Source organism: Austrofundulus limnaeus, unplaced genomic scaffold (assembly GCF_001266775.1).
Source record: "Austrofundulus limnaeus strain Quisiro unplaced genomic scaffold, Austrofundulus_limnaeus-1.0 Scaffold390, whole genome shotgun sequence".
Taxonomy (NCBI): Eukaryota; Metazoa; Chordata; class Actinopteri; order Cyprinodontiformes; family Rivulidae; genus Austrofundulus; species Austrofundulus limnaeus.
Genome location: NW_013952792.1, coordinates 252,347 through 259,230, shown reverse-complemented (window position 1 = coordinate 259,230; position 6,884 = coordinate 252,347).

The window sequence follows — 6,884 nt, the reverse complement described above, 5'->3', positions numbered from 1 at the left end:
CCTATACAATTTTTTTCTTTTTGATTTTTTTACCTGGATTACTGAGATGCATCAGGACATTTAAAAGAAACCTTTTATTTTTTATTGTTAATTTTTTTTCTAAAGCCCAGTTTGTGTTTCATTTTATTTGTTGCTGATCCAAATATTTTAGAAACATTTTATGCCCCAGAAAAAGCAAAATAATATTACTGAACTGGAATTATCGCTGATTTTTTAATTCTTATTCTTATTTAAAAAAAAACAAGAAGGGAATCAGAAAGTATCTGCTCCAGTCAGATCATTTTTACTCTGTTTAGATACTCTGATTGGACCATTTCAACTTCTGAGCTCAGAAAGGTCACACAGTTATAATTAATAATATGATTGCTTATTTTATTAGGCCCACCCTGTACAACAGATTTCCAACACCCTGTTTTTACAAGACTCTGTCTTTACTGGAAAAAAAAAACTCACTAACATCAATAGTTCCAAAGTATCACCACAAAACCTTAAAATTTTACAATAAATATATTTCAACTCTAAAACACACACACACACTCACAGTACCTATTTTCATTTTTTATGTTTTCAGCTTCCAGTCTCCTCTTCTTTTCCTTCATGTCTCACAGAAAACCTTGCTCTGCAGTCTCAAGCTTCACAGAGATGTCCTCCGGATGCTTTGGAGACGCCTCCTACATCCAGCCTCAGGGGAATGTGGACGTGGGTGCTGCACACACATTACTGTGTCAAGGCCCTGAAGACAGCTGCTATTGTGCCTTCAGGACTCTTATCTCACTCTTCCACACACACACAAACAGCATCTGAAACACTGCATCGAAAGTCCCACACGCACACACACACCTGAACCCACACACATAAAGAATCCATTCTTTCTATTTAGCCCTTACCTCGCCACACCCAGGACTTCAGTTACACAACATTTATATTTCTGCCTTTACATGTAAAAATCCAAACATATATCCCAAATTATCTGAATTAATATAATGGCAAAATGGTAAGTGGCTTATGCCTTAACTACTTGTGCAGACTGAAACCTCGACAAATCAGCTCAAACTTACCCATCTTTACTCCTCTGACAGCTAGTTAGGCTGACTAAACTTGTTATTTCTGTCCCTGACTGTCTCTGAGGACACCTCTGAACTGTCCCCTGCTTTGTAGGATGTCAAAGAGAAACTTGATGCCTGTTCAGAAGCTGGGAATCAAAGAGGGTGGTGCTTTTGTTTACCTGAAATAAATTAGTGTAAAGAGTGCATCTTATCTGCTACAATTGTTGCAGTAATCCACAAAAAAAGCTACTACTAGAAGAACGACTAAAACAAAAAARTAATTATGATATACAGGAATAACCATGTGCGGGCCTGATAGGGTCATATTATTTTCACACCTTTGTACTGGATTTGCTCAACCGTGGTTGAGTCCAGTTTGAGGGTTATGTAATGTAGCATTATCTAGTATTTTTCAGGCAGCAAAGGTAAAAATAGTATAAATGAAAGCAAGTACTGTAAATTACGTGATGCATTAATATCATAAAATTGGTATTTTTGCTCAAGGTTATCATACTGTCAGAATKTCCTGTGCTTACAATAAATGAATAAAAACAAGAAATACTATTTGTACTAATAAACACATATAATCACAAGAAGGTTCTATAGAACAGCTGGAGTGCGCAGAAACCAGCTGACCATGTGATCGGCTGGTGAAGCTAACGGCTAACGCAAAATGGTCAAGACTCTGGATTTCTCATTACTGTACATGTTGACAACAGGGCAGAAAATAAAGGACTGACGATGTAGAAATCATTAAAACTATTAATAATATTAACCCAATTATTATTAATATTTTACAGTTTATACAATCTAATGTTTTAAATAATGTCAGAAAAGCTGTTTGTGTTCTGGATTTATTAACAGAAGATAAACAGGAAAACGTCTCATTTTACAACACAAGTCAGCAGATTTGATCTTATTTAGCTCAATGTGATTTGAGCAGAACATAATGTAACAGTTTAAAATTAAAATAATCTTATAAAGTCCATGTAATCACTAACACAAACTATTAAATATTACTTTGTCCTCTGATTAATATTTAGACGTACACACTGTAAAATAATATTATGTGAGTATTTTTAGGTTTATGTCAGAGGAACCTGACCTGTTGAGAAGATGGTTGAGTAATAGAGACAAGTTTCATCCTATAACAGGTAGAGAGCATATATACAGAGATTTTCTGTTGACTGGTAAATATTTATTATTCTTATTTTTTATGACCGTAAGAAGAAATATTAAATATACTTCATTACTAGCTGAAGTCATCATTTTTCAACTAGCTAAAGTCTAAGTTGCAGGCTGACTTCAGGTCTGGTTTAGATCATTGTTACTTATAAATTATATATTTTTCTGGTATAAATCTGCTGTTTTACATGATTGTTGAATGAAATTAACATAATTATTAATTTATTGTAAAAACATGACAGATAATCTGTGAAACAGATCCAGTTCAGCTGCTGTTTATCCATTAGTTTCTATGGAGGCTGTGAGCTGTTGTCCTGTTTGGTCTGTTTCTGCTCCTCCATGTTGTCACAGAYRCTACCAGTGGACGAGATGGGCGGGGCTCAGTCTAGTGATCTCATTCAAGTCTATGCATACTCCACACTTTAGCTAATTTCATTGTGACCTGACTTTTCCAAGTCAGAATCACATCAAATCAATATTTTCCTGAAGAAGTTTATCATTCCTGAGGTGGACAGTAGGGGGAAGCACAGACCTGCTCAGAACAAAACCAAAACAACATAGTTTTACTCAGACTGATGAAGGAGACTGTCTCACTGGTAAATGGCCCAAAAAGAACAGGAAGGTTCGACAACATGAATACACTGTATATTATAAAAAAGAATGACACAGTGAACTCAGATAGCAGAACACATTTTATTCCATTCAACTGCTGGAGGAGAAACTTTGTCTAACTTCAGGCCTTGTTTCTACACGTCCCACTGCACATTGCCTCTGTGTTTTGCTGTTACCCCACCCACACATTCCCTCTCAGCCTACAGACTTCACAGCTCACTGGGCATCAGGAAAATCTGTTTTACTTTCATAAAACTACTACATCATTTAAAATATATTAAAACGCCATAATAATAAGATTTTTTTTAGAAAAGCGTGTTGTTTTTCTTCAGCTTTGCCACAGCGAGCAAACTCGCATGGAAGATTTCACAATCATTTTACTCCACATGCTCTTCTTGATACGACATGGGATCAAACCTGCAGCGGCAGCCTCAGGATCACGAGACCACCAAGCTACCAAAAGGATTCAAGTTGGTTTCATGATAGTGGACTATAATCACCTTTGAGTTACAAACTGTTAGTTTCCGGTCTCATCCCATGAGTGACTGATGGGCAAAACCCGGCAGAAATGTTGAGCTTCAGGATTAAGATTAACACTGACTAAATTATTATCTTTCCTCCTATTTATGTTGTATTTTGTTGTAAAAAAAAAAAAAAAAAAGAAGAACGTTATATAGCTGGTTTTGTTAAATGGCAACTGAGAATACAATTGGACTTTAATGATCCTAYGTTGGACCCAAAAAGTAAGTTTTCTGAAGAACCTGAGCAAGTACAGAGGACCTTACAAGATGTTTCAGCTTGGTAATATCTCTCAGTCATCAGCTGATACGAGGTGAAAATGGGCAAAAAAATAATAATAATAAATCTGATTTAGCCCACTTTTGCCTGCAGTGTGAACATAGCCTTTGATCATCTTATGATAAGAAGTGATAGAGTTGTAGTTGTTTTAGTCAAACCTGTAAATGGAGCTATGCGCGATTTACTGCTATGTATTTTTAAATTCTGTGTTTACTGAGTTTTGTTGTCATCTGTGAACAAAATAAAGTTTTACACACGTAAGGTTTAGACACAAGTGCAAAACCGAGCCATCCGGCATCAGTTGGTTGACTGACTTTTAATTAACGTCAATAAAGTTGCTGTGGTGACATCCAGGCAAAACTGATGTCAGTAAAAATGAATCAGTAAAAAGGTCAATATTCATGAATTAGCCAGAGCCCACTCTGTTTGCCAACTGCGTGTATTCAAACACAGCTCTCGATTTAACAAAGAMTTCCATTCACTGCTGCCTCATACCAACATGTAGCACAAAACACCAGCTTAACTTTGCTTTCCCCTGACCCAACAAGGCAGATGACCCCTCACCCCACTCTATACGTCCAGCTCGGCCTTGGGTTCCCTCTTGGTATAAGTTATTTGCTCCGTCCCAAAACTGAGCTTAAGGAGGGTTTCTAATATTACCAAAAAACRCCCCTTTAGTAGAAATAGAAATGGTTTGAGAAAATGGTTTCAATACTGAGGGGTGTAGTGAAAAGAGACTAAACCAAAAGGAAGACGGTTAGTTTCAACTTTACTTAAGAGAGCTATTCATACATTTTACATCCATTAATGTTTATTCTCTTTTTCCTTTTAGGTTTGTTGAAAACACTATGTTGTTTACTTTGTACTGTACAAAATACAACACTGAAAGGTTTAAAACCAGAACTATGGAAAGAAGCTGAAAAGATTTCATTTTCAGCTTCACCTATATGCAGTTTTTACAGCTAATTTGTATCTTCCTCTTATTGGTCATTCCATTAAACTGAAATGCTGTTTTAAGTGGCCTCTTACAGGCAACAAAAACGTTACTGGAGGAAAGTAGAGCAACTCTTTTCAAAGGCATTGACACTCTCAGAGGTTCACTGAGCTGGCTGGGCCTCTACAACACTTGTTATGCAAATGAGGAGTGGATGCATGATGGTGTACTGCTGTAACTGTTGGTTACTCAGGAAACTGAATGCCATACTGTCTAAATTTGATCTCTTTTAYACATTACAGATAGGTGCAAATTTCCTCTCTTTGGACTTAATCATGGCATTAATGATGGGTGAGAACATCTAATATGTATATATAAACAGTATATTTAACTATATGAGTATTCCTCTGAAAACCACCATAGAGCAGTGCAGTAGGTCATTGTGCAGCCAGCTGAAAATTATTTATTTTGTTTCTACATTACATGATCCCAATAAAACTGTATTCTTGGTCATTAACCTACACCCACATTGTACACACTCTTTAAACCCTCCATGGAAGTTGCCCACTGATTTATAATGTATCTACTGGAGTACATTTAAAATACTGTATGAGATTAGGCATATTTGAACCAAAATTTATTATTATTATTTAACATCTGTAGGTTAGGGTTAGGGTTGGAGTGTTTGTGGCACTCTGYAGCTTCCTGTGTTTGTAGAACTCTGTTTTTGTAGCACTCTGTTTGTAGCACCCTGGTTAGTAACATCCTGTGTACATAGCTCATTGTGTCTGAAGCACACTGTGTTTGTAGCATCCTACGTTTCAATCACTCTGTTTTTATTACTCTGTAAAGTAGAGACTGAGAACTACTGTAGGTAGGTTTTGGGTACCTATATATCTAATCATGTAGTTTATTATTGTTTAAACACATTAGGTTAGTGGTTTGGGGCCAATCTTTGTACTTGTTTTAAATGAAACTTTTATTAGATAAGATCAGAGTTCTTTGTTTGTTCTTTTATACATAAACCATTAAGTCTGGTTCTGTTTAGATATACTAACCTTTTTTATTTGATAATTTTCTGATTCACTCACATCTGGGAAAACTTTGTGATAATTTTTCTGAAAACAATGGGCCTCATGCATGAGCATGTTCGTATTCTTATCCTAAATTTCTCTTACTTTTGTTCGTGCAAAGGGTTCGTACGAACATGTCACATCAGATTCAACAAACTCTTCTATCTTCAGGAAAAGTGTGTAAATGAGCTGCGTAAATTCCACCTGTTTGTATCCAGCTGCTCGTGCACGCGAGAGGAGATTAGCATTATTACCACCCCAAAAATACCATATAAGGCTATGCTTCCTGCCTCAGATATCAGGAAGTGTCCATTCATGAAAATGACAGCGAAAATTAAAAAGAAGAACTTTACGAGTTCAAAGATTGAAGTCCGTCTGTCAGAGATCCAGAAAAGAAAATCTGTCATTTTTAGCAGCGTCAGCTGTGGAGTAAAAAGAGCTGCTAAAAGTATAAACAACTGTGTTAAATCATTTTCATTTATTCAGAAGACACACTGTCGTGCACCGTACCCCCACCCCACCCCCCGCGGTCTCAAGTGGTCTCACTTGCGGCTCTGAAATAAGCATTTTAAAATGTTTTTCAACATGTCTCTGGCACTTTGGAGAAAATCCAGGACTCGCTAGAGGGATTATGTATCTCCTCTGGCCTGGGAACGTCTCGGAGTCCCCCAGGACGAGCTGGAAAGTGTCGCTGGGGAGAGGGAAGTCTGGGTCTCTCTGCTGCTGCCCCCATGACCCAATCCTGGATAAGCCGGCCGGACGGACAATTTACTGTATATCGTTAGTCTAAATTATTACATTTAAAATTACAACTCTAATTCAAGCAGAATAGCCTATTGTCAACATAATTATGGAGTGTGATTTATTTTCAACTCAAAGCATCTTCAAACTAACGAAATATAAAGTTATGAAGAAAACCCGTCTGGATAACAGCAGACTGACTGCTCGTAAAATATACGACAGGTCTGGACCACTCGTGAATTTTGTTCGTATCTGAAAAAAATCTTAGAATACGAAAACATTGGTGAATGCCACAAATTCTCCTAAATCACTCGTACGCACAACTTAAGAACAAATCTGTGCGTACGAACGGTTCTTGCATGAGGCCCAATGAGTGTAAATATTGTAAACACTAAACAACTGTCTCTGTGAAAGTCTGTGCTTATCATGTTACCTGTCCCTTTTGTTAATTTTAACAATAGTAACACACACCAAGACACGGCCAAAAATAAATAA